The following is a 14,055-nucleotide window of genomic DNA, read 5'->3' as shown; positions in this document are numbered from 1 at the left end:
TATATATACATATATATACATACATACATACATACATGCATACATACATACATACATACATACATACATACATATATATAGATAAACACATATAAAATCTATACCCTAATTATCATTCAATAGAACTCCACCTACCTCCAAAAGAAAATAACGTTACCAAGGACTATATAAACCATAATAAACTCAAAGGTGCCACAGTCCTTTGCAGGCAGGGAAGCCGGAGCTTCGAAGTCATTGTCAACATTATTGATGTAAGAGGATAATGAATACTCTACAAAAAGTATTGAATAATCATTCCGTTTAAAGTAAAATTGTTAACATAAAAATAAACATTTATGCCCACATACACACACATACATTCGTTCATACATACATACCTACATACATATGTGTGTGTGCATGCGTGTGTGTGTGCATGCTTATGTGTGTGCTTGCGTGTGTGTGTGTACGAGGGGCTGTTGAAAAATTCTGGCTTTGGGTAAACGAAAATACAGGAGAATCAGTTAATTATGATTTTATTCAACATATATCCCTTGAGAGTCACACATTTCTTGCAGCAGACCTTCAGCTTTTCTCGTCCCTGCAGAAGAATTCGGATGGTTGGGCCTTTCGTGATACCCTTAAAGCCAGGAACTTTTCAGTAACCCCACGAACACACGTGAGTGCGCGCGCGCACACACACACACACACATATATATATGAGAAAATTAAGAAAATAGACAGGTGTTATTTATTTAAACACATTCAAATACTTGTAGAGAAATCCTGCCTACAGCTGTTTCCACACCCAATCAATTCAATTACAAAAATAAAATGTGTGTGTGTAGATAGATAGATAGATAGATAAATAGATAGATAGATAGATAGATAGATAGATAGATAGATAGATAGATAGATAGATAGAATATGCCTGAAATTATTTTGGCATTGTTGGCAGAATGAAGTGGTGTTCAATGACGGAAAACTTAATTCTGTAACTTGGAGAAACTTGTTCCATTGGACTTTTATTTCTTAGTTGGGAAAATTGCTTTTGCTTTCTTCATTGATGTGTGAGTGTATTTAAAATGTAATTGAGAAATGGTCTGAGTGAGTTGGGGAATTGTCTGCCAATTGGTAATGGTAGCCAACGTCTGTGAGTATGAAGTAGAGTTATGGTAGTTATTTTGGTGATATATGTGTGCGTGCGGGCGCGCGTGTATGTATAGGCGTGTATGTTTGTTGTGGGTTGACGTGGAATATTTAATTGTGATGCTATTATGTTACCTCTATTTTTTCCTCCGGCATTTGAAAACTAAGACGTATTGAATTCAGTGAGGTTTCCATTAATGGTGTTTGGAAGATACTGTCTTCTTGTTCGGACAACATGTGTGTGTGCATATATGTGTACATGTGGGTGTGTGTTTGTGTGTTTATGTGTGTGTGCGTGCATGTGTGTGTGTGTTTGTGTGTTTATGTGTGTGTGCGTGCGTGTGTGTGTTTGTATGTATGTGTGTTTGTGCGTGTGTGTGTGTATGTACGCAGGATTTTAATTAGAGCTACTATAAGTTTCATGCCTCTGATAATACAATAGTCGGACGAGCTTCTACAGCGTACAGTTCTATATTTAAGAGATGAGGAATTATTTACATTATTTACAAGATGAGGACAAATATCCGTCAAATGTAAATAATGTAAATTCTACAGCGTGCCGTGTATTATCTGGTAATCATTCAGTCTCAGAAGACAAAATGACCTCTCTGTAGAAAATAAATAAGAATAAACGAAAAAGAACAAGAGGATAAAAAGTAATCGAAGAAAGGGAACAGGAAAAGAGCATGGAAGGAAGAGCGATAAGTGTTTGGTTCCTTTGGCCCATTTAAATAAGAATTAACAATGGTTGGTATAAATGCGACAGAGAAACGTGTGTATATGCGTTTAGCAAAGCAATGTACTTCGTATAACTGGTTAATAAATTTTCAAAGCCTGTATTTCTAGTGTGGTCCCGCCTATTGGAATGTAATTTCTATGACTATGCACCTGAGGTTTTCTTTTATGAGATATAGTCTGAATCATCTGAAATATATAGCGTTCAGTACTGAGGTGATAAAATATTTGTTTGAATTATGTCAACTTGAATGTCGTATGGGATAATTCAGTTCGAAAATTGCATCAAAGCCATCAATGCTTTATTGCTTTCTGTCAGTACCTGTGACATTGGGAAGACCTGTTCTATACTGGCTACTTTCTCTTTGTATCATTCTGTTATTAATATTATCATTGTTCTAGAAGGTGGTGAGCTTGCAGAATCGTTTGCATGCTAAACGGCATATCGTCCGTCTTCACATTCTGAGTTCAAATTCAACCGAGGTCGACTTTGCCTTTCATCCTTTCAGGGTTGATGGAATAAGTACCAGTTGGGCACTGAGGTTGATGAAATTGACTAACCTCCTCCTCCAAAATTTCAGGCCATGCGCCTATGGTAGAACGAATTATTAACTCCACCTTAGCTAAGGCGGAGGTATTGTTTTCAGTCGCGTTTGTTTGTTTGTTTGTTTGTTTTTTTGTTTGTTTGTTTGATTGTTTGTTTGTTTGTTTGTCCGCGGACAAGACATTTCAAGAACCGCCAGATGGATTCGGATGAAACTTTCAGGGATGTTTAGCTTCGTGACTGGCACGAACTGATTAGATTTTGGGATCGATCCGGTACCGGACAAGGATTCTGGATTACTTTTCCGTTTTATTATTTTTTTACTTAATTTTTAAGAGCAGTCAGGTTCATTTTTAGTATTCTCGTTGAGAGGACGTTGGTGTTGCCTTGGCGAAGATTTGCGTTCTCTAAATGCTGTTGTTATTATTGTTTTAGCTATGAATTTTGTTGTCGACATTGTTGTTATTTCTGTAATTTCCACCCACCTTTTTTTTTTTTTCACCATGGTGTTTTGTGAGTATTTGGAGAAACATTCACCTTTCAGTGGATTTTGCCATTTTCTTCGTGCAGAATAAATGTTTATGTATCTCTGTAATGGCTTTCACACATGTCAGATTAAATAATTGCTTAAGACCAACCTAAATCGTCCGATCAGCTTTCAAAGTATGACTATACTGTCTTTTTTTTTCTCATAAAATATTTTAAGAATAACTTAATCTGGTCTATGTATCCATATTTAAAATGCAAAGCTATCATTTGAAGAAGATTTGGCTGCCAGAAATTGGAAATCAAACAACTTTGGGGTGACTATTGCTGTCATTGCTTTGTTGTTTTTATTGTAGATGTTGTTATTGTTGTTATCGTCGTCGTCGTCGTCGTTATTCCACTCATGTCAACCCTGATCGAAGAGAACTATTTTGAAAAGTATTCCGCCCATAATTAAACCTATTTTTAGGCATAGCAGTAAATCTTTCGCTAACTACATTATGCAATCGATTGCTGCGTTATCGAATACGTTCTTCCTTTTGTATGACAGTGAGATGCAGTGACTATTATTGTTAGTGGCCAAGGGTATTGATATTTAGAATCAATGGCATGTTGGGTAATGGTCATAAGGTACTAAGTGCTTATGCTGAGAGAACTGAGATTATGAAACTGAAAATATCTACCCTGTTGTTAGCACATGTCAATTACGGAGCTAAGTCATTCTACTTCTTGGTATCTTCTTATATTTAAATAACAACGTGACTTTCCCTGTTGCGTTAGATACCAAGGTAACACTGCTGACAGAATACACATCACTGAGCCACCATCAACAGTATTCCACCACACCAACATTGCCACCGCTTCAGTGTGTTTGTCAGATGGTTTAATAATAAAATCTTTAGGCATTTAACAGTAACGTAAGGTACAAGAGGTAAATTTATACTTTGACGTATTTATGCGTAAATGTATTTGGATTTAGTAATTTCATTATATGTGCGTGTGCGAGCGCATAAATATATACATGTGTGAGTATATATATATATATATATATATATATGTGTGTGTGTGTGTGTGTGTGTGTGTGTGTGTGTGTGTATGAATGTATATATTATATACGCGCATATATATATATATATATACATATATGTATATATCCATGTGTGTGTGTATGTATGCATATATATATATATGCATGCATGTATGCATCATGTATGTATGCATGCGTGTCTGTATATATATATATATATATATATATATATATATATATATATATATATATATATATCCATCGTTCTGTATCCTTATATCAGGTAATATATGAGTGTCAATGTATGCATCTGTGTATATGTGTGTGTGTGCGCGTGTCGTTAATACATATTAGTAAAAGGAAGCACTGCGCCTTCATTTCGCTGCTTAATTCATTTAATTAGTTGAGAGTTTTGCACTAAAACCATGTGGCTTATCAATCAATTGCTGTTATTTAGGATTCAATTATGTTCTCCATAACTAAGTTATGTTAACGTATTTAAACACTTATATTACAATTAATGCCACCACAGCCTCGTCCACCACCATCTCCTCATCCTTAGTCTTCTCATCATCATCAACATCATCATCAACAACATCATCATCTTCATCATCATCATCATCACCATCAAGAACAACAACATTCTCATCAGTATTGTTGTTGACTTCGTCCTCCTACACTTCGCCATCGTAATCATACTTATTAACAATATTTCGAGTCGACTTTCACTACTTCCGTTGGAATATTCAAACATGAAGGAAACTCGCGTATGAGTTTGTTTAATGTGTGGCTAATGGTATAAAGGCAACTACTACATTATCCCTGACTGATCATAGGCAGTGTCAGACGCTAGGTCATAAGGAGGACCATAAACAAGACCTGGGGGTCATAGTTGCATGGAATTTTGGACAGTGCATCAAGGATACTTCAATCAGAGTCAAGTTAACTTAAAGCCTTTATACACAAGAGTAAGGAGGCGAGTGAATGGTGGTATTATAGGTGTATGGGATGTGGTGATAAATGTTATGGCGAGATATCTTTAATGAGGAGAGAGAAAGAGAAAGGGAGGTGAAACCAAACCTTGTGGTTGCTTCTCAACCACATGTTAACGGATTCAGTCCCATTGTTGTGTGACAGCTTGGGAAAGTGTATTTTGCTATAGTCTCGGGCTGACCAAAGCTATGTAAATGGAGCTGATAGATGGGAACTGAAATAAGCCATTCGTGTATATATATATATATGTCTGATCAATAAGTATCCAGATTGTTGCCATAGTAATGAAGCTAAAGCACGCAGAGTGACGCTGCTTGGCAAAGATTGACCTTAAACTCTACTGTGCATGCGCACTCAGTTCTAAGTTCTAGCTCACTTCCGCTATTTACAGCAATGCTTGAAAGGAAGGTGTGTAGCGTGTGATCGTCGCATTGACCATGACAGAGAAAGTTGTCATAGCGATATCTGCTCAGAGGTCTATGCAAAGTTGCAGAAAGTGTATGGCGAGAAGCATATGAGCCGCATACAAGTGTATGAGTGGTTCAGACGTTTCCCAGGTGGCCGAGAAAATGGCCATATTGAAGAACGTTCTGAGACGTGTATCTGCCAAGTTTGTGCCAAATCTGCTTTCAGCTGACCAAAAAGACACTCGGGTTTTAGTTGCACGAGATCTCCTTGATTCTGTCGATGAAAACTTTTTGAAAACTTTGCGTAAGCCTCTGAACAGATATCGCCAAGCTTTTGGCAAAATTTGATGCAGATCCTCTGCTCAACTTTCTCTGTTAGGTTAATGCGACGATCACACACTACACACCTTCCTTCCAAGTACTGTTGTAAACAGCGGACGTGAGCTAGAACGTTAAACTTAATGCGCATGCACAACAGCGTTCACTATCAGTCCGTGTCAAGAGGCTTGACTCTGCGTGCTGTAGCTTCGTTACTATTGCAATAGACCGGATACTTATTGATCAGACCACTTATATATATATATATATATATATATATATATATATTATATAGGACAAGTTATTGACAATGGCAATTACATATTTTCCTTTATTAGAGCAAATTTGGATTACAGCTGTTTCCAGTAGTCATTATAGGTACGTTACCGATAAGTTTAATCAATCAGATGGGGGAATCACATAGTCTATTGACTGGCATGTGTGCCATTGAAGATATGACCATGATAATGGAAAACGCGGGATGGTGGCTTTTATGTGGTCTATCAGACTGCTCGAAAAAGCAGCTCTAAACCTCTTTCAAATCACACCTTACCGTCTTATAACGGGAAAGTAAAATACCTTTGAGATAAGGCAGTCAAGGGTGGACTATTACATAACACCGGGTGCTCTCTCGACTGGAATGCTTTTCATAATAGTACTGATCAGGACCAGCCAGGAATTAATTACTAACAACACCAACAACAGCCAAATCTATGATAAGTAGGGAACTTTAATGGAGATGACCGCGAATCAAACTACAACAAAACTATAGCAACAGTATGTGTTCATGTAGTGTATTAAGATATCGTCCTCCACCATGCTATATCCATCCACAGGAGGAATTGAAATCAATGCTAAATGTTATTTTATCAAAATTACAATGATGCTGCAGTTTATGTGACTTGATACCTTTGACGGCTCTGCAGGTTTCGCAATTTGAGAGTTAATTTGTGTGTTAACTAGTGATACAGTACCGCACTAGTAACAGGAACCAATACGAACTAATTTTCTATTCAGTTGTTATTTCAATCCAGAAGAAGCTTCGTGGTATGTAACCCTCAGAAACATCTTACATTTATTAAGAGGTTTCAGTCATAGAACTATGACCATGCTGAGATACTCTCTTAAAGGGTCTTGGTCGAGCATATTGGCTTTTTATTTATTTATGTCTATAGACTCATGTGTGTAATATTTTTCTATCGATCTCGAAAATATAAAAGTTGACCTGGGCGGGATTTGAGCTCGGAGTGAAGAGAACCGGAACAAATACTACCAGCCGCTTCATCCGATTTACTAAAGATTCTGTATACGCCGCTCGTATGACTTTACGATTGGCTAAAAAACCCTGAAGTCGGTGTAATTGATGCCGCCAAATAAAACCCTTGATGTTGGGAACTGAGCCCAAGTAAAAGAATAACAGAATAGTTGTTTCCATCTGGATCAGGGACGTGAAGAAGGTCCCATTGACATGAGTGTAAACTCTAATACGAGAGCGTCAAAGAAAATTTTATTAGATCTATAGAAAAATATAATTACATTTATGGTGAAAATGTAATTATAGATATTAGATAAGAAATAAAACAAAATGTAAACTGACATTTTAATGACATTTTAAATAAATTATAAACATTTGTGAGATGAATAAGCGACTATATATATATATGCAAAATACTGAGGTTCTTCCAGAAGGTCGTACTTAAGGACATCAAAGAGATGTATGAGGCATTGTAGGTGCAGTTTCCACACCCCGATTCTAGACAGATGACATTCATTATGTAACAATGTTTACCTTATTGCAAAGTTCGGTACGCTTTGTTCTATATCTTCAAAGTTACACACATACGCGTACGTGAATACTCATATATTGATAGAGATTGAAACAGTTACACTCGCGAATACTTACGTACAAGTATAAATACGTACATCCATATACGCATACATTCATACATACTTGTACACAGACTTAAGTACGTCGATAAATACTTGCTAATATACATAGACACATGCTCATATAAACACACGTACTCGTAATGTGTGTGTGTATGTGTGTGTGTGTGTGTGTGTGTGTGCGTGTGTGCGTGTGTGTGCGTGATGCATAGATACAGGCAATCCTTCACATTCACGAATACATATTTTGCGTACATATTAGCAGTAGAGGTGCAATGACCCAGTGGTTAGAGCAGCGGACTCGCAGTCGTAGGATCACGGTTTCGATTTCCAGACCGGGCTTTGTGAGTGTTTATTGAGCGAAAACACTTAAAGCTCCAAGGAGCTCCAGCAGGGGGTGGTGGTGAACTCTGCCGTACTCTTTCACCACAACTTTCTCTCACTCTTTCTTCCTGTTTCTGTTGTACCTGTATTTCATAGGGCCAGCCTTGTTACATTCTGTGTCACGCTGAATCTTTCGGAAAACTACGTTAAGGGTCTGTAGAGTGCTCAGCCACTTGCACGTTAATAAATGAGCTGCGACGTCACTGGTGCCAAGCTGTATCAGCCTTTGCCTCCCTTGGATAACATCGGTGGCGTGGAGACGGTTGGCTGGTATGCATGGGCGACTTCTGGTCTTCCATAAATAACCTTGCCCAGACTTGTGCCTTGGAGGGTAACTTTCTAGGTGCAATCCCATGGTCATTCATGACCGAAGGGGGTCACAACAATATATTAGCAGTAATTCACAAATATAATTCATGTCTAATAATAATACGCTCAAATACATTCAACAAATACGCGCGCGCAGATACATGCACACACACACATACACACACACCTGCACGCATATGAAAACTCATATAATCACATTAGTTCATACATATATCCATAACTTCGTTTTATACTTTCTTAATTATACATTTCATTATAAAGAACCTAATATATTTCTTGTGTAATTATTTTCTAGAATACATAGGTGTACAAGTTAACTTAGAGAGAAGAGGTAACTCCCCTTTCTAATTTGGACAAAGTAGGGGGTGAAATTTGGGTTAAGTAAGAACATACACAAAATAATAATTATAATTATGAATAAATAAATGAATATAAAGCATAGGAGGGACAATGTAAAAAGATTAACAAATCAGCGATAATAGCAAATTAAATACCGGCAAAGTGTCAACCAGTCTCCTTAATAAACAATCTCTTTGAATGTGTCCATATTATTTATTTATTCATTTATTTGTTTATTTAGTTAGTTATTCCATCCAACCATCCAGGCAAATCAAAATGAAGCTGTTCATTACAACTGTCGAGTCAATGCTATTAAATGGCATTGAAACATAGACACTGACAAAGAAATTATCAAATGGGTTAAATGGCTGCTACGCAAGGAGATGCTACGAATTGCCCTAAATGTGAAATGGCAGCAACATATAACAAACGAATGCCTTTATGGGAAACCTGGCGAAAGTTAGCAAGGAGATCAGGCAAAGATGACTGCGACTATCTTGTTATTGTGTGTGCCACCCTGAGCTAGAAGAATCCAAATTAGTCTTGTGGAACCCACATCATGGTGATGTAAGAAGACGAAAACGTCATCACACTTACATCGACAACTTGATTGTAGACACTGGCCTGGAATGTATCCAGAAACTTGAGGCAATGATGATGTACCGAGATGTGTGGCAGGTGGACTTTGTTGCTGCGGCACAGGTTCGAACCCGGCCATAATAGTAATAACAAATCCTCTTCTTTGCTGGTTATTCCAGGAAGAGTAGTGAGACTAGAGTCCTAAGGTACCTCTTCCATAGGGTCCTATTCAGAAGCAATCATTATTAGACTTTCCGACGAGATTCCCAAGCGAGACCAGCTGAGACTATGAATATTATCCAATCATCTCGTTTTTGGTCTACCCCTTGGTCTCCAGCCGATTGGCTTGGCTACAAGAATCCGTCTTGCGATTCTTTCTTCAGACATTCTGATCATATATCTTTAGTACCGGAACTGTAAACCTCTCAATGCGGATTCAAGCAGCGGCTTCACCAGGAGAAACTCGCTGATTTCTCAGTTTGACACATGTCGAGTAACGTTACTCAAGAGACATTTCGGTTGAACCCCAATTTCGGCCGTTCTTATTCGTGATCGTACTGTTTTGATCATTATGCAATATTCATGATCATGGGTCAGGATAGACACGAAAATAGAATTGACGGTAGCATGTTTGGCTTTTATTATTATTATTGTTTTTTTAGCAATCTTTCTACTTCTGAAAGGCGAATACTGGCACTGGTGCATTACTGTGCTACACTTGGAATTCTAGTATCTAATTTACCGTCTTGCTTCTCGCCACTCGTGATTCATTTATTCATCTACCAGAAGTAGTAAAACTAGCACAACGATCTTATTTGTCTCACTTAACTCCCTTGTACATTTTTTCTCTTGTTTTCTTTCATTGCAAGAAAAAGTCCCAGAGCTTTCCAGTCTTTTAAAGTTAGTCTTTGCTTTGATATTGCTTATACGATATTGCTAAACTCGCTCGTCATGAAAATTATTCATAAAGATATTGAACCGCGCTGTAGATGTCGCTCTCCTCGGTGTGTATTCAGCTCCCGTTCAGCACCGAATCCAATTGGTACACACTAAATCTTATCACCGAAAAAAAGTCTATTGTCTGATACATACCACTTGTAAAAAGCGCCAGACAATAGACTCTGATTAAAAAAAGGAAAGAAACACTTTGGTGGGTGAGCTGTCCATCACTTCTACATCTGACGAAGCCAACGACCAGCGTAACACAAACCACTATCATACTTGTGTGCGTATGTGTGTGTGTGTGTGTGTGTGTGTGTGTGTGTGTGTGTGTGTGTGTGTGTGTGTCTTTATCTTTTATCTTTTATATGTTTCAGTCATTAGACTGTTGTGAAGCTGGATGACTGCATTGAAGAATTTTAGTCAAGCAAACCAACCCCAAAACATATTTTAGTCTTTAAAATCTGGTACTAATTCTATCGGTCTTTTTGACGAATCGCTAAATTAGAGGGTCGTAAACAAACCAGTACCAGTTATCGGTCGGTGGTGGGGAACAAATGCACAAAGACAAAGTTACACATACGCACATAAATATGTACACAAATGTATATACGACGGACTTTTAATTTCAGTCTACTAAATCTATTCACAAGGCTTTGGTTGGCCCAGGGCTATAGTAGAAGACACTTGCTCAATGTGCCGCGTAGTGGGACGGAAACATGTGCGCGAGACGCAAAATTCTGAGTACACGGCCATAGTATATGTGGTACACAGCTGGCTGAATAAGCTGTTAGGCGAAATTTAATAGCCCAGTCAAAACGAATTTTATCACATTTGACTATACTGTCAGAACTGAATCTCCTCATTAGTAAACGTTATTCTAAAATTTTCTTTAAGATGATAAGCTTAGGCTCTTCCTTCTTCTCTTCCTCCCCACCCTTTTTCCGTCTCTCACTCACACACACACGCACACACACATATTTATACTCACTCACCCACACTTACGCATAAGTGTTTATGCTCATCAGATGTATTTAGGATTTAGGAATAATTGATGTATTTAGATGCCGGATATTGGGAGCGATAAACGGGTATTTACATGAATAAAAGAGTTTTGGGGGTAAATGTGGGCGGGTGCGGATGAGTAATTGTGTGTTTGTGTTACATTTGAAATATATTAAAATACATCTGCTTACGATTGTGGGTTTGTGGTTGAGTTTATTATATAAATTAGGTGCAGGCGTGGCTGTGTGGAAAGAAGCTTGCTACCCAGCCACAAGGTTACGAGTTCAGTCCCACTGCATGGTAGCTTGGGAAAGTGCCGACCAAAGCCCTGTGAGTAGATTTGATAGACGGAAACTGAAAGAAGCTTGTCGTATATATATATAATTGAAGAGGTAAACTCCGAATCAATGTTTGGGTTAATCAGCAAATTCTCAAACGGAAAACAAAGACGAAATTTTTTTAAATACTTTTGAAAATACACATACATTAATAAATATTAATACAGATCAATATAAATCTATTTATTTATTTATTTATTTATGGGTTTCAGCCAAGTGGCTATGGTCATGCTGGAGCACTATCATGACTTTCCGTCTTTATGCTGTGCTCTCTTCACGTTCCTTGCATGGCTCTTCTCCTCCACCTGATATAGTTTTGATGGCACATCTGGTGTATAAGAGAATTTGACATCGCTGCCCTAAACTGTGTCTCATTTCGAGCCATTGGTTCGTCTCGTATCGTGGAGAGGAAAGCGTCGAGTTTTGTTTTGAAGACCTCTATATCCATGTCTTGCAGGTCTCTCAAATGTTTTGGCAGGGCATTAAAGAGCTGAGGTCCTCTGAAACCGAGGCTGTTGCAGCACCTTGTTCTTATGTGAGATGCAGTGGACGGTACCCTTGGTACCATGCAGTGGCGACCTGTGCGGGCATTTGTGTAGTACTTCATGCCAAAGTTTGGTACCAGTCCTTCCAGTATTTTCCATATGTATATTATTACATATCTCTCCCGTCTGCGCTCCGGGGAGTAGAGACCTAGTGTCTTCAGTCGCTCCCTGTAGTTCATCTGTTGGACTGTGGCGATCTTTTTTGTATAGTGACGCTGAATTGCCTCGAGTTCTGCTGTCCGCTTAACACTGTGTGGTGACCACAACTGACAGCAATAGTCTAGGCGGCTCAGAACAAATGTCCTCCATAGAGTCAACATGACTTTTGATCCCTTTTTCGGAATGTCCTCAGTATCCATATATATATAAATGTACACACACACATAAATATATAAATTATATATATATATATATGTGTGTGTGTGTGTGTGTGTGTGTGTGTGTGTGTGTGTGTGTGTACTTATAGTTTAAGGATATAACCATAAAGATGATTATGTCAGTGGCCTAGAGTGTAAGAATGACCTGGGGTTATAAATAGAGAACAAATTTAGAGTGGATTGTAGCGTAGGCGCTGGCATTCCAGAGCCCTTAATTATGATTATATTTCTATGATTATATACTTAAATCTATAATATAAATTGAACATGGGCGACCGTTGTATTCTTTCTTGTCTCGAGATTCACGGCCAAACGGCTGGGTGGATTCGCCTGGAAAATGGCACACATGTGGAGACGGGTGCATAGATTGGAACGCGCTTCGTATTTTTTCCTAGCCCCGATAGTTTCCGAGAAAATCGATTAAAACAACTGCGTGCGCGCGTGTATTTGAGTGTGTGTCACTGAAGCCATTCATACATTCATACATCTCTCTTGGTTTTTTTCTGTCAATCACTCACACATTCACTCACTATAAAAACTGAATAAAAAGTTTCAGTTATCTCTCTCTCATATACACACACACCATCAACATTGTTCTCTCTATCTCGCACACTCCATCAAACATACACACACATGCACACACACACGGACATACGCATGCACACCAATTCTTCTGTCTCACGTCAACTTCAAAAGAAGTTCAGTCATAAAACTATCCATGTCTCTTTTCATTTGACGCCCACTTCAAAGGATCCTCTTTCCCCAAAACACATATTAAAAAAATATTTTCACTTGTCCGACCATTGATCGAGAGTTAAAACACAAACCACCTCCTGTGACTGCAAAACTCCCGCCAAATTAGCCGCAAAAAACACACACGTCCATTTCATATGTTTTTCACTTTGTCTATGATTATACACACGTCGAATACAATAGTTCTCACATACATTTTCGTCTTCAACAGGCGTGTATCTATTCTATAATATAAATTGTTTTTCTATAAGCGTATAACAATTACTTGTTCCATACTTCTTCACTTATCATTTAACTTCACTTTTCTTAAATTAGATACGTTTGCTATTAATTCTTACATACAATTTCCCCGTTAATTCTTACAGCTTCATTTTCTGTTAAAGCAATTCTTAACGTCAACTTCTTAATGCCTCTTCTATTTTTTCCTAACCCCCATACTTACCGAGAAGATCGATTAAAACTTGTTCTAATGCAAATCCACGTTCTTCTACCATTAACACAACCAGTTGCTCACACACCTTAGAGTTTCTAATTCAAACGACATAATATGCAGAATTGTCACATTAATACATTAGCGTGTTTTGAGGGCGATTTAGCTGTTATGGAATGTTCCGAGGAGGGAGACGCAGGGGAGGAATTACTAGCTGCAAAGTTCCGAGAAGTGGGAAGAATCACTTCCTCGAAATTTACGAGGAGGGGAGGAAAGGGAAGAATTACTTCACGGATAGTTACGAGAAGGGGAGGAATTATTTCCTGGAAAGTTCCGAGGAAGAGGAGGAATCACACCCTGGAAAGGTCCGAGGAAGGAAAAATTATTTCTGGAAATTTCCAATGATGGAGCGGAATTACTTCCTTGGAAGTTCCAAGGAAGAGGGGAGGAAAGGAATTACTTCCTCTAAAGTTCTGAGGATGGGACTTCTTGGAAGTTCCGAGGATGAGCT

The sequence above is a fragment of the Octopus bimaculoides genome, chromosome 8, assembly GCF_001194135.2.
Source record: "Octopus bimaculoides isolate UCB-OBI-ISO-001 chromosome 8, ASM119413v2, whole genome shotgun sequence".
In the NCBI taxonomy this organism is placed as follows: Eukaryota; Metazoa; Mollusca; class Cephalopoda; order Octopoda; family Octopodidae; genus Octopus; species Octopus bimaculoides.
The sequence above is the reverse complement of the archived record's forward strand: the minus strand, read 5'-3'. Positions refer to the sequence as shown.